The 25,211-nt window shown below is 46.3% G+C and overlaps 24 non-coding genes across 24 annotated transcripts; all 24 read left to right on the top strand.

Moving 5' to 3' along the window:
• The first annotated feature begins 116 nt into the window (after positions 1–116).
• TRNAP-CGG (transfer RNA proline (anticodon CGG)) lies at positions 117–188 on the top strand. The gene has a single exon. It is a non-coding gene; the product is annotated as a tRNA-Pro (tRNA).
• A 385-nt stretch (positions 189–573) lies between these two features.
• TRNAV-UAC (transfer RNA valine (anticodon UAC)) lies at positions 574–646 on the top strand. The gene has a single exon. It is a non-coding gene; the product is annotated as a tRNA-Val (tRNA).
• A 441-nt stretch (positions 647–1,087) lies between these two features.
• Positions 1,088–1,159, top strand: TRNAP-AGG (transfer RNA proline (anticodon AGG)). Its single transcript has one exon. It is a non-coding gene; the product is annotated as a tRNA-Pro (tRNA).
• Positions 1,160–1,545: 386 nt separating this feature from the next.
• Positions 1,546–1,618, top strand: TRNAV-AAC (transfer RNA valine (anticodon AAC)). Its single transcript has one exon. It is a non-coding gene; the product is annotated as a tRNA-Val (tRNA).
• Positions 1,619–2,955: 1,337 nt separating this feature from the next.
• Positions 2,956–3,027, top strand: TRNAP-CGG (transfer RNA proline (anticodon CGG)). The gene has a single exon. It is a non-coding gene; the product is annotated as a tRNA-Pro (tRNA).
• Positions 3,028–3,412: 385 nt separating this feature from the next.
• Positions 3,413–3,485, top strand: TRNAV-UAC (transfer RNA valine (anticodon UAC)). The gene has a single exon. It is a non-coding gene; the product is annotated as a tRNA-Val (tRNA).
• A 441-nt stretch (positions 3,486–3,926) lies between these two features.
• On the top strand, positions 3,927–3,998 carry TRNAP-AGG (transfer RNA proline (anticodon AGG)). The gene has a single exon. It is a non-coding gene; the product is annotated as a tRNA-Pro (tRNA).
• A 1,796-nt stretch (positions 3,999–5,794) lies between these two features.
• On the top strand, positions 5,795–5,866 carry TRNAP-CGG (transfer RNA proline (anticodon CGG)). Its single transcript has one exon. It is a non-coding gene; the product is annotated as a tRNA-Pro (tRNA).
• A 385-nt stretch (positions 5,867–6,251) lies between these two features.
• TRNAV-UAC (transfer RNA valine (anticodon UAC)) lies at positions 6,252–6,324 on the top strand. Its single transcript has one exon. It is a non-coding gene; the product is annotated as a tRNA-Val (tRNA).
• Positions 6,325–6,765: 441 nt separating this feature from the next.
• TRNAP-AGG (transfer RNA proline (anticodon AGG)) lies at positions 6,766–6,837 on the top strand. The gene has a single exon. It is a non-coding gene; the product is annotated as a tRNA-Pro (tRNA).
• A 386-nt stretch (positions 6,838–7,223) lies between these two features.
• On the top strand, positions 7,224–7,296 carry TRNAV-AAC (transfer RNA valine (anticodon AAC)). The gene has a single exon. It is a non-coding gene; the product is annotated as a tRNA-Val (tRNA).
• Positions 7,297–8,633: 1,337 nt separating this feature from the next.
• On the top strand, positions 8,634–8,705 carry TRNAP-CGG (transfer RNA proline (anticodon CGG)). Its single transcript has one exon. It is a non-coding gene; the product is annotated as a tRNA-Pro (tRNA).
• Positions 8,706–15,667: 6,962 nt separating this feature from the next.
• On the top strand, positions 15,668–15,740 carry TRNAV-UAC (transfer RNA valine (anticodon UAC)). The gene has a single exon. It is a non-coding gene; the product is annotated as a tRNA-Val (tRNA).
• A 441-nt stretch (positions 15,741–16,181) lies between these two features.
• On the top strand, positions 16,182–16,253 carry TRNAP-AGG (transfer RNA proline (anticodon AGG)). Its single transcript has one exon. It is a non-coding gene; the product is annotated as a tRNA-Pro (tRNA).
• Positions 16,254–16,993: 740 nt separating this feature from the next.
• Positions 16,994–17,105, top strand: TRNAL-CAA (transfer RNA leucine (anticodon CAA)). Its single transcript has 2 exons — positions 16,994–17,031; positions 17,060–17,105. It is a non-coding gene; the product is annotated as a tRNA-Leu (tRNA).
• A 927-nt stretch (positions 17,106–18,032) lies between these two features.
• On the top strand, positions 18,033–18,104 carry TRNAP-CGG (transfer RNA proline (anticodon CGG)). Its single transcript has one exon. It is a non-coding gene; the product is annotated as a tRNA-Pro (tRNA).
• Positions 18,105–19,003: 899 nt separating this feature from the next.
• TRNAP-AGG (transfer RNA proline (anticodon AGG)) lies at positions 19,004–19,075 on the top strand. Its single transcript has one exon. It is a non-coding gene; the product is annotated as a tRNA-Pro (tRNA).
• A 386-nt stretch (positions 19,076–19,461) lies between these two features.
• TRNAV-AAC (transfer RNA valine (anticodon AAC)) lies at positions 19,462–19,534 on the top strand. Its single transcript has one exon. It is a non-coding gene; the product is annotated as a tRNA-Val (tRNA).
• A 289-nt stretch (positions 19,535–19,823) lies between these two features.
• TRNAL-CAA (transfer RNA leucine (anticodon CAA)) lies at positions 19,824–19,935 on the top strand. The gene is made up of 2 exons: positions 19,824–19,861; positions 19,890–19,935. It is a non-coding gene; the product is annotated as a tRNA-Leu (tRNA).
• A 937-nt stretch (positions 19,936–20,872) lies between these two features.
• TRNAP-CGG (transfer RNA proline (anticodon CGG)) lies at positions 20,873–20,944 on the top strand. The gene has a single exon. It is a non-coding gene; the product is annotated as a tRNA-Pro (tRNA).
• Positions 20,945–21,329: 385 nt separating this feature from the next.
• Positions 21,330–21,402, top strand: TRNAV-UAC (transfer RNA valine (anticodon UAC)). Its single transcript has one exon. It is a non-coding gene; the product is annotated as a tRNA-Val (tRNA).
• A 441-nt stretch (positions 21,403–21,843) lies between these two features.
• TRNAP-AGG (transfer RNA proline (anticodon AGG)) lies at positions 21,844–21,915 on the top strand. The gene has a single exon. It is a non-coding gene; the product is annotated as a tRNA-Pro (tRNA).
• Positions 21,916–22,655: 740 nt separating this feature from the next.
• On the top strand, positions 22,656–22,767 carry TRNAL-CAA (transfer RNA leucine (anticodon CAA)). Its single transcript has 2 exons — positions 22,656–22,693; positions 22,722–22,767. It is a non-coding gene; the product is annotated as a tRNA-Leu (tRNA).
• A 937-nt stretch (positions 22,768–23,704) lies between these two features.
• Positions 23,705–23,776, top strand: TRNAP-CGG (transfer RNA proline (anticodon CGG)). The gene has a single exon. It is a non-coding gene; the product is annotated as a tRNA-Pro (tRNA).
• The last annotated feature ends 1,435 nt before the right edge of the window (positions 23,777–25,211 follow it).

Below are 25,211 nucleotides of genomic sequence, written 5' to 3'. Positions count from 1 at the left end.
ACCTTGAGAGAAAACATGACTTTGTGTGGTTCACATAGAGAGAGAGCAGCCAAATAGCCCTGCTTTGTTTCTGAAAGACGCATCAGAAATTGCTTAAAATGCCGACTGGGGAATCAGGCTCGTTGGTCTAGGGGTATGATTCTCGCTTCGGGTGCGAGAGGTCCCGGGTTCAAATCCCGGACGAGCCCATGCTGTGGAATTATTTTTAGGCTGCTTATTATATAGGGCCATTTCTTCTTTTCAATGCTATAAGACGCCGTGTATGGTGAGAAAGTTCCTTTCCCTCTATGCTATTTCCCACTTTTGGCGTATAGAATTTCAGTGCCGGACTTCTTTGCAACTGCTTTTCTGGGGTGGACCATCAGTGTAGGAAAATTAAATGCAAATTGTTTTTCTAGTGTGGTTTCAGGTATGGTTTTAAAATCGCCTTTTGGAATAAAAGTGGTCCTCGTTCCTTTCTTCCAAAGAAAGAGATCGGGTAAGGAGGGTCCAACTTTGAGCTTCATGGACATTGGCCCTTGGTCTGTGCATTCCAGCCCACTACATGCCAAGAAGATTCCTGCAAGCGTGTCTGTTTCTGTAGTGTAGTGGTTATCACGTTCGCTTTACACGCGAAAGGTCCCTGGTTCGAGACCGGGCAGAAACAGCAGCTTTCTGTTTTTCACACAGTTTGCATTTACTCTCTCAACTTATAGGAAAGCTGAGATAATGGAAGCTGTCTATCCCTCACCAGCGTGACGTACTGTGCTCCAGGGGCATCAGTGACAGCTCAAAAAGAGAAGTGACGATAGTTTGCGCTATTTGTTTGCACGTCCTTGTGTACTGAAGGTTGGGCCTACTTCATGAAAGCAAGGCATGAGAGCAGAAATGGTTTTATTGACCTCACCGAGAGCATACACCTAGAACAAACAAAATGTCTGAAGGATAGAGGCATTTTCATTTCTTGTTCGATGACGGCCATGGAAAAGACAGCAACCATATTGCAGAAGAGAGCAACATGTGCAGTTGCTTGCTTTGGGTGAAGCATTCACTAACTCGCTGCCAATAACCCCTGGAGCCGGTGCGAAAGGCGACTCTTGTGTGCCTCGGCTCGTTGGTCTAGGGGTATGATTCTCGCTTAGGGTGCGAGAGGTCCCGGGTTCAAATCCCGGACGAGCCCTTTTTCAGAGGTAAACATACGAATCCTACTCAAAACTCACAATGCCTGACTATTTCTCATTACACTCGCCGCATTGTTGCACAAAATATTTTGAACCTCATAAGAAACATGGATCACCATGCTTTTTCTGCCTTCATGCTTAGTCTGTGTGTGTCCCAGGTGATGCTTTCCCAAGCTGTACTTGCTGGCATTTAGGCATCAGATATTTGTCTGTCGATGCCTGCATAAGTCAATTTTTAATACATCTAATTGCAAGCATGTTGGCTGATATCTCTGCAGTTTTCACACTTGCTCCTCGCTTTCTGAGTGGCTGCTGATACAGCAGAATAGAAGTAGAGAGAATCCTTGAGAGGAACCTTGCTCTAACAGTAAAACACAACAAGTGAGTTTCTGTAGTGTAGTGGTCATCACGTTCGCCTAACACGCGAAAGGTCCCCGGTTCGAGACCGGGCAGAAACACTGTGCATGAGCTGCTTTTATGTGCACCCTCTAAAACCTTATTATCTCAATGCAAGCTTAAGAAGAGGCGGTCCTTGAACCCAGCGAGCCGTGGGAAACTTCCTTTACTTTTGCAAGACGAAACAAAGTAATCCGCATCCATCAGTGGTCGCTCTTGTGCCTAGCTTTTTTTTTGTCATGCCATGTTGTATTGTGGGGTCTTTACACTTGTGACATTGCTGTGAACGTTGTAAGTGCAAACATTGGCAGGTGCAGTCAGAATAGTCAGATCTGTGCACACACAGGGCTGTCAGGATGGCCGAGTGGTCTAAGGTGCCAGACTCAAGAGAGCTTGATCTTCAGTGCAACTGAGACTTCTGGTCTCCTCATGGAGGCGTGGGTTCAAATCCCACTTCTGACAGGTTTCTTTTACACCCTTAAATCGTCCTGTTTTTTGCAGTGCATTCCCCACACACCACAATCTTTGCACGGACCTGTAACATATGACGAGAAATCCACCAACGATCAGGCTGGGCCCTCAATCACAATTCCATGTATTTCTGGAAGGGATACCTCAGGCACACCTTCCGTTAAATTTGCACTCCATCACACAAACTGCCGTGCTGGTTTCTCATTAAGCAGTTGATCCCATCTTTGTTGTGAGGCTCTCCTGCCACCTTTTGGGCGGAGAAGGCACTGTCCCTGCAACAACACAGGCAGACATGTTCAACAGGGCTTCCTGGTTATGTGGGAGGAGCAGATTGTCATTGGTCCCCCCTTGCGAATTTTAATTTACATAAGGAAGACAGAGAGGTAGCTGGGAGTAGGCAGTACACACGGACATTGAACTCTATCTTGTGATTTGCAGCCAATTCTAGATTGAGGCAGGAGGAAAGGAGGTGACTTGCCCAAAAATGGCCATCCTGGGAATTCAGCCACCCTGGGGCTCCCAGGTTAGTGTTTCAGTCCTGCGAGCCACTCATATAAATCTCGCCTGATCGAGCCTGATCGAGCGCTGAGTGAGCGTGTTTGAATCCAAGAATCAAATGCCTCTGTCTTAGGAGCAAGAATTGGCAGGCCCTCCCTTGCATCTGGGGTGGAAGTCTATGGGGCAAGTGTCCAGGACTTGCAGAGGAGTACAAGTGCCAGAAAGTGCCTTCAGTTCTCATCAGCGCCTTTTTTCTGCTCTCTGGCAGCTAGGATATCGACTGATCCCTTCCTTGCAAGAGTGAAAAAAACAACACCTTGAGAGAAAACATGACTTTGTGTGGTTCACATAGAGAGAGAGCAGCCAAATAGCCCTGCTTTGTTTCTGAAAGACGCATCAGAAATTGCTTAAAATGCCGACTGGGGAATCAGGCTCGTTGGTCTAGGGGTATGATTCTCGCTTCGGGTGCGAGAGGTCCCGGGTTCAAATCCCGGACGAGCCCATGCTGTGGAATTATTTTTAGGCTGCTTATTATATAGGGCCATTTCTTCTTTTCAATGCTATAAGACGCCGTGTATGGTGAGAAAGTTCCTTTCCCTCTATGCTATTTCCCACTTTTGGCGTATAGAATTTCAGTGCCGGACTTCTTTGCAACTGCTTTTCTGGGGTGGACCATCAGTGTAGGAAAATTAAATGCAAAGTGTTTTTCTAGTGTGGTTTCAGGTATGGTTTTAAAATCGCCTTTTGGAATAAAAGTGGTCCTCGTTCCTTTCTTCCAAAGAAAGAGATCGGGTAAGGAGGGTCCAACTTTGAGCTTCATGGACATTGGCCCTTGGTCTGTGCATTCCAGCCCACTACATGCCAAGAAGATTCCTGCAAGCGTGTCTGTTTCTGTAGTGTAGTGGTTATCACGTTCGCTTTACACGCGAAAGGTCCCTGGTTCGAGACCGGGCAGAAACAGCAGCTTTCTGTTTTTCACACAGTTTGCATTTACTCTCTCAACTTATAGGAAAGCTGAGATAATGGAAGCTGTCTATCCCTCACCAGCGTGACGTACTGTGCTCCAGGGGCATCAGTGACAGCTCAAAAAGAGAAGTGACGATAGTTTGCGCTATTCGTTTGCACGTCCTTGTGTACTGAAGGTTGGGCCTACTTCATGAAAGCAAGGCATGAGAGCAGAAATGGTTTTATTGACCTCACCGAGAGCATACACCTAGAACAAACAAAATGTCTGAAGGATAGAGGCATTTTCATTTCTTGTTCGATGACGGCCATGGAAAAGACAGCAACCATATTGCAGAAGAGAGCAACATGTGCAGTTGCTTGCTTTGGGTGAAGCATTCACTAACTCGCTGCCAATAACCCCCGGAGCCGGTGCGAAAGGCGACTTTTGTGTGCCTCGGCTCGTTGGTCTAGGGGTATGATTCTCGCTTAGGGTGCGAGAGGTCCCGGGTTCAAATCCCGGACGAGCCCTTTTTCAGAGGTAAACATACGAATCCTACTCAAAACTCACAATGCCTGACTATTTCTCATTACACTCGCCGCATTGTTGCACAAAATATTTTGAACCTCATAAGAAACATGGATCACCATGCTTTTTCTGCCTTCATGCTTAGTCTGTGTGTGTCCCAGGTGATGCTTTCCCAAGCTGTACTTGCTGGCATTTAGGCATCAGATATTTGTCTGTCGATGCCTGCATAAGTCAATTTTTAATACGTCTAATTGCAAGCATGTTGGCTGATATCTCTGCAGTTTTCACACTTGCTCCTCGCTTTCTGAGTGGCTGCTGATACAGCAGAATAGAAGTAGAGAGAATCCTTGAGAGGAACCTTGCTCTAACAGTAAAACACAACAAGTGAGTTTCTGTAGTGTAGTGGTCATCACGTTTGCCTAACACGCGAAAGGTCCCCGGTTTGAGACCGGGCAGAAACACTGTGCATGCGCTGCTTTTATGTGCACCCTCTAAAACCTTATTATCTCAATGCAAGCTTAAGAAGAGGCGGTCCTTGAACCCAGCGAGCCGTGGGAAACTTCCTTTACTTTTGCAAGACGAAACAAAGTAATCCGCATCCATCAGTGGTCGCTCTTGTGCCTAGCTTTTTTTTTGTCATGCCATGTTGTATTGTGGGGTCTTTACACTTGTGACATTGCTGTGAACGTTGTAAGTGCAAACATTGGCAGGTGCAGTCAGAAGAGTCAGATCTGTGCACACCCAGGGCTGTCAGGATGGCCGAGTGGTCTAAGGCGCCAGACTCAAGAGAGCTTGATCTTCAGTGCAACTGAGACTTCTGGTCTCCTCATGGAGGCGTGTGTTCAAATCCCACTTCTGACAGGTTTTTTTTACACCCTTAAATCGTCCTGTTTTTTGCAGTGCATTCCCCACACACCACAATCTTTGCACGGACCTGTAACATATGACGAGAAATCCACCAACGATCAGGCTGGGCCCTCAATCACAATTCCATGTATTTCTGGAAGGGATACCTCAGGCACACCTTCCGTTAAATTTGCACTCCATCACACAAACTGCTGTGCTGGTTTCTCATTAAGCAGTTGATCCCATCTTTGTTGTGAGGCTCTCCTGCCACCTTTTGGGCGGAGAAGGCACTGTCCCTGCAACAACACAGGCAGACATGTTCCACAGGGCTTCCTGGTTATGTGGGAGGAGCAGATTGTCATTGGTCCCCCCTTGCGAATTTTAATTTACATAAGGAAGACAGAGAGGTAGCTGGGAGTAGGCAGTACACACGGACATTGAACTCTATCTTGTGATTTGCAGCCAATTCTAGATTGAGGCAGGAGGAAAGGAGGTGACTTGCCCAAAAATGGCCATCCTGGGAATTCAGCCACCCTGGGGCTCCCAGGTTAGTGTTTCAGTCCTGCAAGCCACTCATATAAATCTCGCCTGATCGAGCCTGATCGAGCGCTGAGTGAGCGTGTTTGAATCCAAGAATCAAATGCCTCTGTCTTAGGAGCAAGAATTGGCAGGCCCTCCCTTGCATCTGGGGTGGAAGTCTATGGGGCAAGTGTCCAGGACTTGCAGAGGAGTACAAGTGCCAGAAAGTGCCTGCAGTTCTCATCAGCGCCTTTTTTCTGCTCTCTGGCAGCTAGGATATCGACTGATCCCTTCCTTGCAAGAGTGAAAAAAACAACACCTTGAGAGAAAACATGACTTTGTGTCGTTCACATAGAGAGAGAGCAGCCAAATAGCCCTGCTTTGTTTCTGAAAGACGCATCAGAAATTGCTTAAAATGCCAACTGGGGAATCAGGCTCGTTGGTCTAGGGGTATGATTCTCGCTTCGGGTGCGAGAGGTCCCGGGTTCAAATCCCGGACGAGCCCATGCTGTGGAATTATTTTTAGGCTGCTTATTATATAGGGCCATTTCTTCTTTTCAATGCTATAAGACGCCGTGTATGGTGAGAAAGTTCCTTTCCCTCTATGCTATTTCCCACTTTTGGCGTATAGAATTTCAGTGCCGGACTTCTTTGCAACTGCTTTTCTGGGGTGGACCATCAGTGTAGGAAAATTAAATGCAAATTGTTTTTCTAGTGTGGTTTCAGGTATGGTTTTAAAATCGCCTTTTGGAATAAAAGTGGTCCTCGTTCCTTTCTTCCAAAGAAAGAGATCGGGTAAGGAGGGTCCAACTTTGAGCTTCATGGACATTGGCCCTTGGTCTGTGCATTCCAGCCCACTACATGCCAAGAAGATTCCTGCAAGCGTGTCTGTTTCTGTAGTGTAGTGGTTATCACGTTCGCTTTACACGCGAAAGGTCCCTGGTTCGAGACCGGGCAGAAACAGCAGCTTTCTGTTTTTCACACAGTTTGCATTTACTCTCTCAACTTATAGGAAAGCTGAGATAATGGAAGCTGTCTATCCCTCACCAGCGTGACGTACTGTGCTCCAGGGGCATCAGTGACAGCTCAAAAAGAGAAGTGACGATAGTTTGCGCTATTTGTTTGCACGTCCTTGTGTACTGAAGGTTGGGCCTACTTCATGAAAGCAAGGCATGAGAGCAGAAATGGTTTTATTGACCTCACCGAGAGCATACACCTAGAACAAACAAAATGTCTGAAGGATAGAGGCATTTTCATTTCTTGTTCGATGACGGCCATGGAAAAGACAGCAACCATATTGCAGAAGAGAGCAACATGTGCAGTTGCTTGCTTTGGGTGAAGCATTCACTAACTCGCTGCCAATAACCCCTGGAGCCGGTGCGAAAGGCGACTCTTGTGTGCCTCGGCTCGTTGGTCTAGGGGTATGATTCTCGCTTAGGGTGCGAGAGGTCCCGGGTTCAAATCCCGGACGAGCCCTTTTTCAGAGGTAAACATACGAATCCTACTCAAAACTCACAATGCCTGACTATTTCTCATTACACTCGCCGCATTGTTGCACAAAATATTTTGAACCTCATAAGAAACATGGATCACCATGCTTTTTCTGCCTTCATGCTTAGTCTGTGTGTGTCCCAGGTGATGCTTTCCCAAGCTGTACTTGCTGGCATTTAGGCATCAGATATTTGTCTGTCGATGCCTGCATAAGTCAATTTTTAATACATCTAATTGCAAGCATGTTGGCTGATATCTCTGCAGTTTTCACACTTGCTCCTCGCTTTCTGAGTGGCTGCTGATACAGCAGAATAGAAGTAGAGAGAATCCTTGAGAGGAACCTTGCTCTAACAGTAAAACACAACAAGTGAGTTTCTGTAGTGTAGTGGTCATCACGTTCGCCTAACACGCGAAAGGTCCCCGGTTCGAGACCGGGCAGAAACACTGTGCATGAGCTGCTTTTATGTGCACCCTCTAAAACCTTATTATCTCAATGCAAGCTTAAGAAGAGGCGGTCCTTGAACCCAGCGAGCCGTGGGAAACTTCCTTTACTTTTGCAAGACGAAACAAAGTAATCCGCATCCATCAGTGGTCGCTCTTGTGCCTAGCTTTTTTTTTGTCATGCCATGTTGTATTGTGGGGTCTTTACACTTGTGACATTGCTGTGAACGTTGTAAGTGCAAACATTGGCAGGTGCAGTCAGAAGAGTCAGATCTGTGCACACCCAGGGCTGTCAGGATGGCCGAGTGGTCTAAGGCGCCAGACTCAAGAGAGCTTGATCTTCAGTGCAACTGAGACTTCTGGTCTCCTCATGGAGGCGTGTGTTCAAATCCCACTTCTGACAGGTTTTTTTTACACCCTTAAATCGTCCTGTTTTTTGCAGTGCATTCCCCACACACCACAATCTTTGCACGGACCTGTAACATATGACGAGAAATCCACCAACGATCAGGCTGGGCCCTCAATCACAATTCCATGTATTTCTGGAAGGGATACCTCAGGCACACCTTCCGTTAAATTTGCACTCCATCACACAAACTGCCGTGCTGGTTTCTCATTAAGCAGTTGATCCCATCTTTGTTGTGAGGCTCTCCTGCCACCTTTTGGGCGGAGAAGGCACTGTCCCTGCAACAACACAGGCAGACATGTTCCACAGGGCTTCCTGGTTATGTGGGAGGAGCAGATTGTCATTGGTCCCCCCTTGCGAATTTTAATTTACATAAGGAAGACAGAGAGGTAGCTGGGAGTAGGCAGTACACACGGACATTGAACTCTATCTTGTGATTTGCAGCCAATTCTAGATTGAGGCAGGAGGAAAGGAGGTGACTTGCCCAAAAATGGCCATCCTGGGAATTCAGCCACCCTGGGGCTCCCAGGTTAGTGTTTCAGTCCTGAGAGCCACTCATATAAATCTCGCCTGATCGAGCCTGATCGAGCGCTGAGTGAGCGTGTTTGAATCCAAGAATCAAATGCCTCTGTCTTAGGAGCAAGAATTGGCAGGCCCTCCCTTGCATCTGGGGTGGAAGTCTATGGGGCAAGTGTCCAGGACTTGCAGAGGAGTACAAGTGCCAGAAAGTGCCTGCAGTTCTCATCAGCGCCTTTTTTCTGCTCTCTGGCAGCTAGGATATCGACTGATCCCTTCCTTGCAAGAGTGAAAAAAACAACACCTTGAGAGAAAACATGACTTTGTGTGGTTCACATAGAGAGAGAGCAGCCAAATATCCCTGCTTTGTTTCTGAAAGACGCATCAGAAATTGATTAAAATGCCAACTGGGGAATCAGGCTCGTTGGTCTAGGGGTATGATTCTCGCTTCGGGTGCGAGAGGTCCCGGGTTCAAATCCCGGACGAGCCCATGCTGTGGAATTATTTTTAGGCTGCTTATTATATAGGGCCATTTCTTCTTTTCAATGCTATAAGACGCCGTGTATGGTGAGAAAGTTCCTTTCCCTCTATGCTATTTCCCACTTTTGGCGTATAGAATTTCAGTGCCGGACTTCTTTGCAACTGCTCGCAGGCGGGGTCAACGCTTCTCCTTGTAAACCTGCTGCTGTTTTAATCTAATCGCCCACGGAACTGCTGGCTGTTACAACTTGGAGGTGCTGAGGTGCATTTGGGGATCACTGTGCTGCCGGGACTGCGAGGACCAGCGTGCCCTGTCTGACTTTGTGCTTCACGCACCTGGTTCCTCTTCTCGGCCCCTCCCCCTATTTCTCCATCTCCTATATTAAGCCTCGCGGCCCCCGCTTCGCGGGTGCCGCTCGCAGGCGAGGTCAACGCTTCTCCTTTTAAACCTGCTGCTGTTTTAATCTAATCGCCCACGGAACTGCTGGCTGTTACAACTTGGAGGTGCTGAGGTGCATTTGGGGATCACTGTGCTGCCGGGACTGCGAGGACCAGCGTGCCCTGTCTGACTTTGTGCTTCACGCACCTGGTTCCTCTTCTCGGCCCCTCCCCCTATTTCTCCATCTCCTATATTAAGCCTCGCGGCCCCCGCTTCGCGGGTGCCGCTCGCAGGCGAGGTCAACGCTTCTCCTTTTAAACCTGCTGCTGTTTTAATCTAATCGCCCACGGAACTGCTGGCTGTTACAACTTGGAGGCGCTGAGGTGCATTTGGGGATCACTGTGCTGCCGGGACTGCGAGGACCAGCGTGCCCTGTCTGACTTTGTGCTTCACGCACCTGGTTCCTCTTCTCGGCCCCTCCCCCTATTTCTCCATCTCCTATATTAAGCCTCGCGGCCCCCGCTTCGCGGGAGCCGCTCGCAGGCGGGGTCAACGCTTCTCCTTGTAAACCTGCTGCTGTTTTAATCTAATCGCCCACGGAACTGCTGGCTGTTACAACTTGGAGGTGCTGAGGTGCATTTGGGGATCACTGTGCTGCCGGGACTGCGAGGACCAGCGTGCCCTGTCTGACTTTGTGCTTCACGCACCTGGTTCCTCTTCTCGGCCCCTCCCCTTAACTTCAAATAAGACTGGAACTCCTCACGCGTTAGCGGGACGCGTGCGGGGCTAAGACTGGGGCTAAGCCTGGGCAAAGGGTGGGCCGTCTGAGGCCGTCCGAGGACGATCGGGGACGGGACGGGCCACCCCTCTAACCTCCTCAGCTTGGTGAGACAATTGCTTACGTATTGCCCAAAGTTTCTTATTTCGACGCCTATATTCCTCTATAGTTTATAAGATGCCTCTTGATGCTGATAATCCCCGTACCCTAACAGTTAACACCTCTAAAGGCCTAGTGTCAGGAACTATCGATCAGTTCTTCAAACGCGTAACTACTGTTTTGGAGAAAGAAATAGCGGATACTGAAAAGCGCTTATCATTAGATCTCCTAACAGGCAAACGTTCCTCATTGGGTCTGATTGGTACCGCTCTCTCTCCAGATGTGTTAAACGAGGGAGCAGGTACCTCCAAAACCCATCCTATGCACGGAAGGACAAAAAAAGTTCCACATATTGATTCTTTAGGCGCGGTTCCTCTATCTGTGGACATAACTAGCCTAACACTTTCAGGGCTATCAGATTCTCCGAACCTAGTTATCACCCCCTCTCTTATTGTGGAACCAGAGGCTAATAGAAAACTAGCAAGAAAGAGACGACGCACTTCAATGAAGTCATCCGTGGCTAAAAAGAAGAAGGCTAAACCTTCAGCCCAAAACCCGAATGTATTAGGCTCTGTACCGAAAAAAAATTCCCATTCAACTATTAATGCTTTGGGAGTATCTACTAATGACCTACTTACAAAAATAGAGATTTTGTTTAAATCTCTTTTACTCCCTCTTTTGGAAAGGTCTAGATTGATAAATGCACACTTGGAAGATTTAAGCAAACAAGTGGAAAGAAACAATTCAGTTACTACTGAATTGCTCAACATCTACACCAAAAGCAGTTGTAATGATCAGTATCCCTCTACACCTTTTGTGGCAACGCAACCCCCACCTACTGATAATTTGCCAATATCGACTATTGCACGGGGGGAAAACTCTGCGGCAATATCATCTAATAAAACCACAGAGTCTGGTAAATCCCACCATGCAATAAAGGGCAAAGAATTGGATGGGGAGGAAAAGGCAGTTAATAGTTCCAAAATTGGCCTCCCAGAAGTAAGCGATGAGATAAAAAGAAAAAATGTTAATATTTCCCCGGGAACAACTAACGTGAGGAAGAGGCCTATAAGAGAACAAGAGAATAGTGATTGGTTACCCCAGCCCCAATATATCCCAGCAAGTAGAAGAGTGGACTTACCCCCAGAATCAGCCCCATATACAATTATCCTGACAGGGGTTCCTGAACTACCAGAAGGCGTAAGGGAGGACTTTTATGCGTTAAAAAACAAAACCATTCATTGGTTGACCCATAACAGACCCCTCCCTGCACATATAAATGGAGAAATTCTCATGGTGAGACGCACATGCTGGGTAGGAACAAGACCAAAGGAAAAAAAGGGGGACGTTATCATTATAAACTTTAGGGACCACAGGGCGGTTAGATGTATAGGGGATTGGTACGAAGCTAGAGGGGAGGAAGCAATCTCTACACATCTCGTCAACTACTTCTACCCAAGAGAATTGATTTCCTATCCGAAACCCTACGCTAGAAAAGAACCCTCATCTAATCGGAGGGCAGTAGAGCGCTATTCTTCCTATCAAGCCCCTCGTAATCTCTTTTCTAATCCCCAGTTAAATGATGGGTTTCTGAACAGTAACCACCAATTCTGTCAGGATTTAAATCCATCTTCTTGGAATAATTATCCTTACATACATCAGAGGTTCAATATACCTACTGCTAATCCTTATGCAGTTTTGTATAATTTGGAAGATGTAGACTGACTCAATGATGGAGATACCCAACTTTGGAAACCCATAGAATTTTGTCAATCCCCTTCTAATGTTAAGGACCCTGTAGCTGAAAACGTGGAAATTCAAATAACAGAAAACACTGCTTCTCAAATGGTTCAAAATCCTATACAAACGGGTGGCATAGTCACTTCCCCAATGAGGAATAATTGTAGTGACTCTTTTGGACAGTTGGGGCCTGTAGAACTAAGAGCTTCAGAGAACTCCATTGCAGTGGGAGCTACTAATATAAACAAAAGCTGTAATATAACGGAATCTGACATTATACTACAAATTATGTCATGGAACATCGCTGGCATACGCCCCAAAATAATGGATGGGTCCTTAATGGATTTTGTTGAAGACCACCATGTAATCTCTTTACAAGAGACATGGTCCACTGATGAACAACATTTGATGGGCTATAAAACATATTTTTCACCGGCAGTTGCGGGCCCTCATGGTAGGGCAAAGGGGGGCTTGACGATATTTATAAAAAATACCATACCTGGGTTAAAAGTAACCCCCCTTAGACTTCATACTAATTATCAAGTCCTGAAACTCACATTTATAAGGAAGGGGGTAGTATTTCTAGTGAACTTTTATGATAACCTCCCCGAATGTGAGAGATTAGAACTGTTTGGGGCACTTCGTAATAATCTCCTTACTTTGACAAGAAAAACACAAGGGTCAGAAGTCCCTAGCATCGTTTGGGGTGGTGACTTTAATCACCACCCCTGCAGCGTGAAAAACAGTAACATTTGTGGGGTGGGGGACGAAACTGACAATCATGTGACTCACTTCAGTCACACAAAGATAGGAGATTTCCTTAATGAAACGATGGCAGTATTAGGCCTAGTGATCCTAAATAAGTTAAACACTCTTTCAGGACAGTTACAGCCCACCTATCTGGGTAGGGGTTGGGAGACAACAATTGATTATTTCTTGGTCTCAGCTATATTGGAAAACAAAGCCCAGGGTTTTAGAGTAATAAATAACATATTAAGTGATCATGCAGCCCTGGTTTTTTCCTTGACCATCGATGAGGGGAAATTTACCCCTTATACGATGATGAATGCCCTTGCTCAGAATAATATCCATCTTACAAAATTAAATGGCTTCACCATAGGTTGGGGCAAGATAGAACCAGAAGCGCTAACCAAGAAGGTGGTTCAGGCGGTATACCCTGAAATTGGGAAATGTTTAGACAGTCAAACTAATCAATTAGAATTACTGCACAATTTTAAAATAATATTAGAGAAAGTAAAAGATCTCCTAACCCGCACTAACAAAGGGGAGAAGGGTGAGAAAAAAGGGTGGTTTAGTCATGAATGCACCCTAGCTCATAAACTTTTAAAAAAAGCCTTGACCAAACCTGTACGAGATCAAGAGGAAATTAGCGATTTAAGGAGATCCTATCGCCTAGCTTGTAAAAAAAGAAAACAGGAATTAAAAAAATCTTTATGGGACCAATTATACGAGAGCTCTCAGGCAAAAAATGGTGAAATGTTTTGGAAGGTGGTAAAGACCCCCTTCCTGACCGATAGTTGTGATCAACCAAGAGTTGAAGTGGCGATTGATGGCGTAACATGGGTGAATCACTTTTCTAAAGTTTTTAGCAAAACACAAGTAGTGGACCCATTAGAAAATACGAATGTTAGCCCCCAAGAAATCCTATTTCCAATTCCTTTAACCTTTGAACTACACGAAGTTATAAATGCCGTTAAAGCAAGTAAATCTGGTAAAGCCCCCGGACCAGATGGTGTACCCGTCGATTTTTTTAAATTTAAACTTGACCTCTGGGCGCCAATTTTGAAGGGGGTGTTTGATGCGGCAATGAATCACGGGTTAATTGAAACTTGGACTCAATCAATTATGATTCCGATTTTCAAGAAAGGAAATAGAGAGGAGGCCTCCTGTTATCGGCCAATATCGTTACTAGATTCTCTTGGTAAAGTTTTAGGAAGGGTGGTACTACAGCGACTACAGGAGTGGGCAGAAGACCATAATATATTATCTGTTTTTCAGTTTGGTTTCCGAGAGGGTTTTGGCACAATTGAACAAGCACTGAATTTAAGCCTATTGATGGGAAAATACGTCACAGCCAAGGAGGGAAGACTATACATGGTCTATGTCGACCTTACTGCGGCATTTGACTGTGTTTCCCATTCAAAGCTCTGGTCCGTCCTCATTGAGATGGGCATAGACCCAGCCCTGGTAAACCTCCTTCGTGCATTGTATTCTAACGCATCGTCCAGGGTTCGTTTTGGAACAAAGGGTGAAGTTTCTGAGTCCTTTAGGGTGGAACGCGGCGTGAGGCAGGGCTGCGTCTTGGCCCCCTTTCTCTTCTCACTCTACACTAACGGTTTGGAAGTAGAGATGTTGAAAGGGGCCCTCGACCTCCCCCAAACAAAAGAGCACCTCATTCCAGCACTTCTGTACGCGGATGACGCTGTCATTTTAGCGCGTACTCCGCGAGAATTGCAGAAATCCCTAGATAGGTACTCGAGGTTTATGGGCACCCTGGATCTGAAAATAAATATAAAAAAAACCTATGTGATGGTGGCAGGAAGGGACACAAAAAGAGGAAATTCTATTTTCCTAGATAAAGAGAGGTTGGATTTCACAACTCAATACCCGTATCTTGGAGTCATGATTGATGAAAAACTTAATTGGAAAGCGGCTATTGAAGCTCGCAAACACCACCTTATGCGAGCAATAGCGGCACTCATAAAATTCTCCCAGAAATTAGGAAAGAGACCACCCGTAGAATTGCTTCGCATCTATGTAGCGAAGTGCCATTCCATCGCACTCTACGGGGCAGGCCTGTGGGGGCACAAAAATACGACTGCACTGCAAGTAGCAGAGAATACCTTTATGAGATATCTTTTGATGACTACCAAAAGCGCATCCACTTTTTCTTGTCATGCTGAACTTGGCATGGCCCACATTGAGGATCTGGCCAAAATTCAACCCCTCCTCTTGTGGCGCCGCATCTGGACATCATCAAAGAACTTTCTTACTAAGGAGATTGCAGCAGACTGCATGTCTCTGGAGAATGCAAGGAAAATTGAGTGGCTGCTTTATGTAAAGAAGTTTTTCATTGATTTGGGCTTGTCTAAATATTATGTTAACCCTGAACTAATGTCTGAGATCTCTAAGAAAGAGCTAAAAACAATAGCCCTCTCTTTTTTGGAAGAGATACGGTTAACCAAAGAGATAAGTAAGCCATCGGTTCAACACTCCATAATAGTCGCGACCACAATGTACATTGAACCATATTTGACCTATGTTGATTCCCAATTTGAGCGTTTCTTGTTAACACGTTTTAGACTGAATGTTTTTCACAGGCTCGTAGCATTCCCTAAATGTAACTCATGGAAAGAAGTTTTAGGGGCGTGTCCCTGTGATGAAACTTCGGTTCAAACAACAATGCACACGGTCCTGTTTTGCAAGTTTTACGCTGAGCACCGTAATACATGGCTAATTCCACTATTAAGAACTCTTGGTTTCAGACGATGTCGTCCTGCTATGTTGCACCTACAATTTTTGAATACTGTACTTATCACAAAAACTGTTGTGACTTTTTTAAAGTGTATCTACCATCACAGAACAAATCTTGGTTAAATTAATTGTTGTTATCCTAAATGATGCTATATACTAAGTTTACTGTGAATGTTATGTTCTTTGTATGTACTTTTATGGTTATAATTGATTTTATATAACCGAATAAAGATTTATTACTTACTTAACTGCTTTTCTGGGGTGGACCATCAGTGTAGGAAAATTAAATGCAAAGTGTTTTTCTAGTGTGGTTTCAGGTATGGTTTTAAAATCGCCTTTTGGAATAAAAGTGGTCCTCGTTCCTTTCTTCCAAAGAAAGAGATCGGGTAAGGAGGGTCCAACTTTGAGCTTCATGGACATTGGCCCTTGGTCTGTGCATTCCAGCCCACTACATGCCAAGAAGATTCCTGCAAGCGTGTCTGTTTCTGTAGTGTAGTGGTTATCACGTTCGCTTTACACGCGAAAGGTCCCTGGTTCGAGACCGGGCAGAAACAGCAGCTTTCTGTTTTTCACACAGTTTGCATTTACTCTCTCAACTTATAGGAAAGCTGAGATAATGGAAGCTGTCTATCCCTCACCAGCGTGACGTACTGTGCTCCAGGGGCATCAGTGACAGCTCAAAAAGAGAAGTGACGATAGTTTGCGCTATTCGTTTGCACGTCCTTGTGTACTGAAGGTTGGGCCTACTTCATGAAAGCAAGGCATGAGAGCAGAAATGGTTTTATTGACCTCACCGAGAGCATACACCTAGAACAAACAAAATGTCTGAAGGATAGAGGCATTTTCATTTCTTGTTCGATGACGGCCATGGAAAAGACAGCAACCATATTGCAGAAGAGAGCAACATGTGCAGTTGCTTGCTTTGGGTGAAGCATTCACTAACTCGCTGCCAATAACCCCCGGAGCCGGTGCGAAAGGCGACTCTTGTGTGCCTCGGCTCGTTGGTCTAGGGGTATGATTCTCGCTTAGGGTGCGAGAGGTCCCGGGTTCAAATCCCGGACGAGCCCTTTTTCAGAGGTAAACATACGAATCCTACTCACAATGCCTGACTATTTCTCATTACACTCGCCGCATTGTTGCACAAAATATTTTGAACCTCATAAGAAACATGGATCACCATGCTTTTTCTGCCTTCATGCTTAGTCTGTGTGTGTCCCAGGTGATGCTTTCCCAAGCTGTACTTGCTGGCATTTAGGCATCAGATATTTGTCTGTCGATGCCTGCATAAGTCAATTTTTAATACGTCTAATTGCAAGCATGTTGGCTGATATCTCTGCAGTTTTCACACTTGCTCCTCGCTTTCTGAGTGGCTGCTGATACAGCAGAATAGAAGTAGAGAGAATCCTTGAGAGGAACCTTGCTCTAACAGTAAAACACAACAAGTGAGTTTCTGTAGTGTAGTGGTCATCACGTTCGCCTAACACGCGAAAGGTCCCCGGTTCGAGACCGGGCCGTAACACTGTGCATGAGCTGCTTTTATGTGCACCCTCTAAAACCTTATTATCTCAATGCAAGCTTAAGAAGAGGCGGTCCTTGAACCCAGCGAGCCGTGGGAAACTTCCTTTACTTTTGCAAGACGAAACAAAGTAATCCGCATCCATCAGTGGTCGCTCTTGTGCCTAGCTTTTTTTTTGTCATGCCATGTTGTATTGTGGGGTCTTTACACTTGTGACATTGCTGTGAACGTTGTAAGTGCAAACATTGGCAGGTGCAGTCAGAAGAGTCAGATCTGTGCAAACCCAGGGCTGTCAGGATGGCCGAGTGGTCTAAGGCGCCAGACTCAAGAGAGCTTGATCTTCAGTGCAACTGAGACTTCTGGTCTCCTCATGGAGGCGTGGGTTCAAATCCCACTTCTGACAGGTTTCTTTTACACCCTTAAATCGTCCTGTTTTTTGCAGTGCATTCCCCACACACCACAATCTTTGCACGGACCTGTAACATATGACGAGAAATCCACCAACGATCAGGCTGGGCCCTCAATCACAATTCCATGTATTTCTGGAAGGGATACCTCAGGCACACCTTCCGTTAAATTTGCACTCCATCACACAAACTGCCGTGCTGGTTTCTCATTAAGCAGTTGATCCCATCTTTGTTGTGAGGCTCTCCTGCCACCTTTTGGGCGGAGAAGGCACTGTCCCTGCAACAACACAGGCAGACATGTTCAACAGGGCTTCCTGGTTATGTGGGAGGAGCAGATTGTCATTGGTCCCCCCTTGCGAATTTTAATTTACATAAGGAAGACAGAGAGGTAGCTGGGAGTAGGCAGTACACACGGACATTGAACTCTATCTTGTGATTTGCAGCCAATTCTAGATTGAGGCAGGAGGAAAGGAGGTGACTTGCCCAAAAATGGCCATCCTGGGAATTCAGCCACCCTGGGGCTCCCAGGTTAGTGTTTCAGTCCTGCAAGCCACTCATATAAATCTCGCCTGATCGAGCGCTGAGTGAGCGTGTTTGAATCCAAGAATCAAATGCCTCTGTCTTAGGAGCAAGAATTGGCAGGCCCTCCCTTGCATCTGGGGTGGAAGTCTATGGGGCAAGTGTCCAGGACTTGCAGAGGAGTACAAGTGCCAGAAAGTGCCTTCAGTTCTCATCAGCGCCTTTTTTCTGCTCTCTGGCAGCTAGGATATCGACTGATCCCTTCCTTGCAAGAGTGAAAAAAACAACACCTTGAGAGAAAACATGACTTTGTGTGGTTCACATAGAGAGAGAGCAGCCAAATAGCCCTGCTTTGTTTCTGAAAGACGCATCAGAAATTGCTTAAAATGCCGACTGGGGAATCAGGCTCGTTGGTCTAGGGGTATGATTCTCGCTTCGGGTGCGAGAGGTCCCGGGTTCAAATCCCGGACGAGCCCATGCTGTGGAATTATTTTTAGGCTGCTTATTATATAGGGCCATTTCTTCTTTTCAATGCTATAAGACGCCGTGTATGGTGAGAAAGTTCCTTTCCCTCTATGCTATTTCCCACTTTTGGCTTATAGAATTTCAGTGCCGGACTTCTTTGCAACTGCTTTTCTGGGGTGGACCATCAGTGTAGGAAAATTAAATGCAAAGTGTTTTTCTAGTGTGGTTTCAGGTATGGTTTTAAAATCGCCTTTTGGAATAAAAGTGGTCCTCGTTCCTTTCTTCCAAAGAAAGAGATCGGGTAAGGAGGGTCCAACTTTGAGCTTCATGGACATTGGCCCTTGGTCTGTGCATTCCAGCCCACTACATGCCAAGAAGATTCCTGCAAGCGTGTCTGTTTCTGTAGTGTAGTGGTTATCACGTTCGCTTTACACGCGAAAGGTCCCTGGTTCGAGAACGGGCAGAAACAGCAGCTTTCTGTTTTTCACACAGTTTGCATTTACTCTCTCAACTTATAGGAAAGCTGAGATAATGGAAGCTGTCTATCCCTCACCAGCGTGACGTACTGTGCTCCAGGGGCATCAGTGACAGCTCAAAAAGAGAAGTGACGATAGTTTGCGCTATTCGTTTGCACGTCCTTGTGTACTGAAGGTTGGGCCTACTTCATGAAAGCAAGGCATGAGAGCAGAAATGGTTTTATTGACCTCACCGAGAGCATACACCTAGAACAAACAAAATGTCTGAAGGATAGAGGCATTTTCATTTCTTGTTCGATGACGGCCATGGAAAAGACAGCAACCATATTGCAGAAGAGAGCAACATGTGCAGTTGCTTGCTTTGGGTGAAGCATTCACTAACTCGCTGCCAATAACCCCCGGAGCAGGTGCGAAAGGCGACTCTTGTGTGCCTCGGCTCGTTGGTCTAGGGGTATGATTCTCGCTTAGGGTGCGAGAGGTCCCGGGTTCAAATCCCGGACGAGCCCTTTTTCAGAGGTAAACATACGAATTCTTCTCAAAACTCACAATGCCTGACTATTTCTCATTACACTCGCTGCATTGTTGCACAAAATATTTTGAACCTCATAAGAAACATGGATCACCATGCTTTTTCTGCCTTCATGCTTAGTCTGTGTGTGTCCCAGGTGATGCTTTCCCAAGCTGTACTTGCTGGCATTTAGGCATCAGATATTTGTCTGTCGATGCCTGCATAAGTCAATTTTTAATACGTCTAATTGCAAGCATGTTGGCTGATATCTCTGCAGTTTTCACACTTGCTCCTCGCTTTCTGAGTGGCTGCTGATACAGCAGAATAGAAGTAGAGAGAATCCTTGAGAGGAACCTTGCTCTAACAGTAAAACACAACAAGTGAGTTTCTGTAGTGTAGTGGTCATCACGTTCGCCTAACACGCGAAAGGTCCCCGGTTTGAGACCGGGCAGAAACACTGTGCATGCGCTGCTTTTATGTGCACCCTCTTAAAACCTTATTATCTCAATGCAAGCTTAAGAAGAGGCGGTCCTTGAACCCAGCGAGCCGTGGGAAACTTCCTTTACTTTTGCAAGACGAAACAAAGTAATCCGCATCCATCAGTGGTCGCTCTTGTGCCTAGCTTTTTTTTTGTCATGCCATGTTGTATTGTGGGGTCTTTACACTTGTGACATTGCTGTGAACGTTGTAAGTGCAAACATTGGCAGGTGCAGTCAGAAGAGTCAGATCTGTGCACACCCATGGCTGTCAGGATGGCCGAGTGGTCTAAGGCGCCAGACTCAAGGGAGCTTGATCTTCAGTGCAACTGAGACTTCTGGTCTCCTCATGGAGGCGTGGGTTCAAATCCCACTTCTGACAGGTTTCTTTTACACCCTTAAATCGTCCTGTTTTTTGCAGTGCATTCCCCACACACCACATTCTTTGCACGGACCTGTAACATATGACGAGAAATCCACCAACGATCAGGCTGGGCCCTCAATCACAATTCCATGTATTTCTGGAAGGGATACCTCAGGCACACCTTCCGTTAAATTTGCACTCCATCACACAAACTGCCGTGCTGGTTTCTCATTAAGCAGTTGATCCCATCTTTGTTGTGAGGCTCTCCTGCCACCTTTTGGGCGGAGAAGGCACTGTCCCTGCAACAACACAGGCAGACATGTTCCACAGGGCTTCCTGGTTATGTGGGAGGAGCAGATTGTCATTGGTCCCCCCTTGCGAATTTTAATTTACATAAGGAAGACAGAGAGGTAGCTGGGAGTAGGCAGTACACACGGACATTGAACTCTATCTTGTGATTTGCAGCCAATTCTAGATTGAGGCAGGAGGAAAGGAGGTGACTTGCCCAAAAATGGCCATCCTGGGAATTCAGCCACCCTGGGGCTCCCAGGTTAGTGTTTCAGTCCTGCGAGCCACTCATATAAATCTCGCCTGATCGAGCCTGATCGAGCGCTGAGTGAGCGTGTTTGAATCCAAGAATCAAATGCCTCTGTCTTAGGAGCAAGAATTGGCAGGCCCTCCCTTGCATCTGGGGTGGAAGTCTATGGGGCAAGTGTCCAGGACTTGCAGAGGAGTACAAGTGCCAGAAAGTGCCTGCAGTTCTCATCAGCGCCTTTTTTCTGCTCTCTGGCAGCTAGGATATCGACTGATCCCTTCCTTGCAAGAGTGAAAAAAACAACACCTTGAGAGAAAACATGACTTTGTGTGGTTCACATAGAGAGAGAGCAGCCAAATAGCCCTGCTTTGTTTCTGAAAGACGCATCAGAAATTGATTAAAATGCCGACTGGGGAATCAGGCTCGTTGGTCTAGGGGTATGATTCTCGCTTCGGGTGCGAGAGGTCCCGGGTTCAAATCCCGGACGAGCCCATGCTGTGGAATTATTTTTAGGCTGCTTATTATATAGGGCCATTTCTTCTTTTCAATGCTATAAGACGCCGTGTATGGTGAGAAAGTTCCTTTCCCTCTATGCTATTTCCCACTTTTGGCGTATAGAATTTCAGTGCCGGACTTCTTTGCAACTGCTTTTCTGGGGTGGACCATCAGTGTAGGAAAATTAAATGCAAAGTGTTTTTCTAGTGTGGTTTCAGGTATGGTTTTAAAATCGCCTTTTGGAATAAAAGTGGTCCTCGTTCCTTTCTTCCAAAGAAAGAGATCGGGTAAGGAGGGTCCAACTTTGAGCTTCATGGACATTGGCCCTTGGTCTGTGCATTCCAGCCCACTACATGCCAAGAAGATTCCTGCAAGCGTGTCTGTTTCTGTAGTGTAGTGGTTATCACGTTCGCTTTACACGCGAAAGGTCCCTGGTTCGAGACCGGGCAGAAACAGCAGCTTTCTGTTTTTCACACAGTTTGCATTTACTCTCTCAACTTATAGGAAAGCTGAGATAATGGAAGCTGTCTATCCCTCACCAGCGTGACGTACTGTGCTCCAGGGGCATCAGTGACAGCTCAAAAAGAGAAGTGACGATAGTTTGCGCTATTCGTTTGCACGTCCTTGTGTACTGAAGGTTGGGCCTACTTCATGAAAGCAAGGCATGAGAGCAGAAATGGTTTTATTGACCTCACCGAGAGCATACACCTAGAACAAACAAAATGTCTGAAGGATAGAGGCATTTTCATTTCTTGTTCGATGACGGCCATGGAAAAGACAGCAACCATATTGCAGAAGAGAGCAACATGTGCAGTTGCTTGCTTTGGGTGAAGCATTCACTAACTCGCTGCCAATAACCCCCGGAGCCGGTGAGAAAGGCAACTCTTGTGTGCCTCGGCTCGTTGGTCTAGGGGTATGATTCTCGCTTAGGGTGCGAGAGGTCCCGGGTTCAAATCCCGGACGAGCCCTTTTTCAGAGGTAAACATACGAATCCTACTCACAATGCCTGACTATTTCTCATTACACTCGCCGCATTGTTGCACAAAATATTTTGAACCTCATAAGAAACATGGATAACCATGCTTTTTCTGCCTTCATGCTTAGTCTGTGTGTGTCCCAGGTGATGCTTTCCCAAGCTGTACTTGCTGGCATTTAGGCATCAGATATTTGTCTGTCGATGCCTGCATAAGTCAATTTTTAATACGTCTAATTGCAAGCATGTTGGCTGATATCTCTGCAGTTTTCACACTTGCTCCTCGCTTTCTGAGTGGCTGCTCATACAGCAGAATAGAAGTAGAGAGAATCCTTGAGAGGAACCTTGCTCTAACAGTAAAACACAACAAGTGAGTTTCTGTAGTGTAGTGGTCATCACGTTCGCCTAACACGCGAAAGGTCCCCGGTTCGAGACCGGGCCGTAACACTGTGCATGAGCTGCTTTTATGTGCACCCTCTAAAACCTTATTATCTCAATGCAAGCTTAAGAAGAGGCGGTCCTTGAACCCAGCGAGCCGTGGGAAACTTCCTTTACTTTTGCAAGACGAAACAAAGTAATCCGCATCCATCAGTGGTCGCTCTTGTGCCTAGCTTTTTTTTTGTCATGCCATGTTGTATTGTGGGGTCTTTACACTTGTGACATTGCTGTGAACGTTGTAAGTGCAAACATTGGCAGGTGCAGTCAGAAGAGTCAGATCTGTGCACACCCAGGGCTGTCAGGATGGCCGAGTGGTCTAAGGCGCCAGACTCAAGAGAGCTTGATCTTCAGTGCAACTGAGACTTCTGGTCTCCTCATGGAGGCGTGGGTTCAAATCCCACTTCTGACAGGTTTCTTTTACACCCTTAAATCGTCCTGTTTTTTGCAGTGCATTCCCCACACACCACAATCTTTGCACGGACCTGTAACATATGACGAGAAATCCACCAACGATCAGGCTGGGCCCTCAATCACAATTCCATGTATTTCTGGAAGGGATACCTCAGGCACACCTTCCGTTAAATTTGCACTCCATCACACAAACTGCCGTGCTGGTTTCTCATTAAGCAGTTGATCCCATCTTTGTTGTGAGGCTCTCCTGCCACCTTTTGGGCGGAGAAGGCACTGTCCCTGCAACAACACAGGCAGACATGTTCAACAGGGCTTCCTGGTTATGTGGGAGGAGCAGATTGTCATTGGTCCCCCCTTGCGAATTTTAATTTACATAAGGAAGACAGAGAGGTAGCTGGGAGTAGGCAGTACACACGGACATTGAACTCTATCTTGTGATTTGCAGCCAATTCTAGATTGAGGCAGGAGGAAAGGAGGTGACTTGCCCAAAAATGGCCATCCTGGGAATTCAGCCACCCTGGGGCTCCCAGGTTAGTGTTTCAGTCCTGCGAGCCACTCATATAAATCTCGCCTGATCGAGCCTGATCGAGCGCTGAGTGAGCGTGTTTGAATCCAAGAATCAAATGCCTCTGTCTTAGGAGCAAGAATTGGCAGGCCCTCCCTTGCATCTGGGGTGGAAGTCTATGGGGCAAGTGTCCAGGACTTGCAGAGGAGTACAAGTGCCAGAAAGTGCCTGCAGTTCTCATCAGCGCCTTTTTTCTGCTCTCTGGCAGCTAGGATATCGACTGATCCCTTCCTTGCAAGAGTGAAAAAAACAACACCTTGAGAGAAAACATGACTTTGTGTGGTTCACATAGAGAGAGAGCAGCCAAATAGCCCTGCTTTGTTTCTGAAAGACGCATCAGAAATTGCTTAAAATGCCGACTGGGGAATCAGGCTCGTTGGTCTAGGGGTATGATTCTCGCTTCGGGTGCGAGAGGTCCCGGGTTCAAATCCCGGACGAGCCCATGCTGTGGAATTGTTTTTAGGCTGCTTATTAAATAGGGCCATTTCTTCTTTTCAATGCTATAAGACGCCGTGTATGGTGAGAAAGTTCCTTTCCCTCTATGCTATTTCCCACTTTTGGCGTATAGAATTTCAGTGCCGGACTTCTTTGCAACTGCTTTTCTGGGGTGGACCATCAGTGTAGGAAAATTAAATGCAAAGTGTTTTTCTAGTGTGGTTTCAGGTATGGTTTTAAAATCGCCTTTTGGAATAAAAGTGGTCCTCGTTCCTTTCTTCCAAAGAAAGAGATCGGGTAAGGAGGGTCCAACTTTGAGCTTCATGGACATTGGCCCTTGGTCTGTGCATTCCAGCCCACTACATGCCAAGAAGATTCCTGCAAGCGTGTCTGTTTCTGTAGTGTAGTGGTTATCACGTTCGCTTTACACGCGAAAGGTCCCTTGTTCGAGACCGGGCAGAAACAGCAGCTTTCTGTTTTTCACACAGTTTGCATTTACTCTCTCAACTTATAGGAAAGCTGAGATAATGGAAGCTGTCTATCCCTCACCAGCGTGACGTACTGTGCTCCAGGGGCATCAGTGACAGCTCAAAAAGAGAAGTGACGATAGTTTGCGCTATTCGTTTGCACGTCCTTGTGTACTGAAGGTTGGGCCTACTTCATGAAAGCAAGGCATGAGAGCAGAAATGGTTTTATTGACCTCACCGAGAGCATACACCTAGAACAAACAAAATGTCTGAAGGATAGAGGCATTTTCATTTCTTGTTCGATGACGGCCATGGAAAAGACAGCAACCATATTGCAGAAGAGAGCAACATGTGCAGTTGCTTGCTTTGGGTGAAGCATTCACTAACTCGCTGCCAATAACCCCCGGAGCCGGTGCGAAAGGCGACTCTTGTGTGCCTCGGCTCGTTGGTCTAGGGGTATGATTCTCGCTTAGGGTGCGAGAGGTCCCGGGTTCAAATCCCAGACGAGCCCTTTTTCAGAGGTAAACATACGAATCCTACTCAAAACTCACAATGCCTGACTATTTCTCATTACACTCGCCGCATTGTTGCACAAAATATTTTGAACCTCATAAGAAACATGGATCACCATGCTTTTTCTGCCTTCATGCTTAGTCTGTGTGTGTCCCAGGTGATGCTTTCCCAAGCTGTACTTGCTGGCATTTAGGCATCAGATATTTGTCTGTCGATGCCTGCATAAGTCAATTTTTAATACGTCTAATTGCAAGCATGTTGGCTGATATCTCTGCAGTTTTCACACTTGCTCCTCGCTTTCTGAGTGGCTGCTGATACAGCAGAATAGAAGTAGAGAGAATCCTTGAGAGGAACCTTGCTCTAACAGTAAAACACAACAAGTGAGTTTCTGTAGTGTAGTGGTCATCACGTTCGCCTAACACGCGAAAGGTCCCCGGTTCGAGACCGGGCCGTAACACTGTG

The sequence above is a fragment of the Triturus cristatus genome, chromosome 10 (genome assembly GCF_964204655.1).
Source record: "Triturus cristatus chromosome 10, aTriCri1.1, whole genome shotgun sequence".
Classification (NCBI taxonomy): Eukaryota; Metazoa; Chordata; class Amphibia; order Caudata; family Salamandridae; genus Triturus; species Triturus cristatus.
This window is presented reverse-complemented; position numbering and strand designations above follow the sequence as displayed.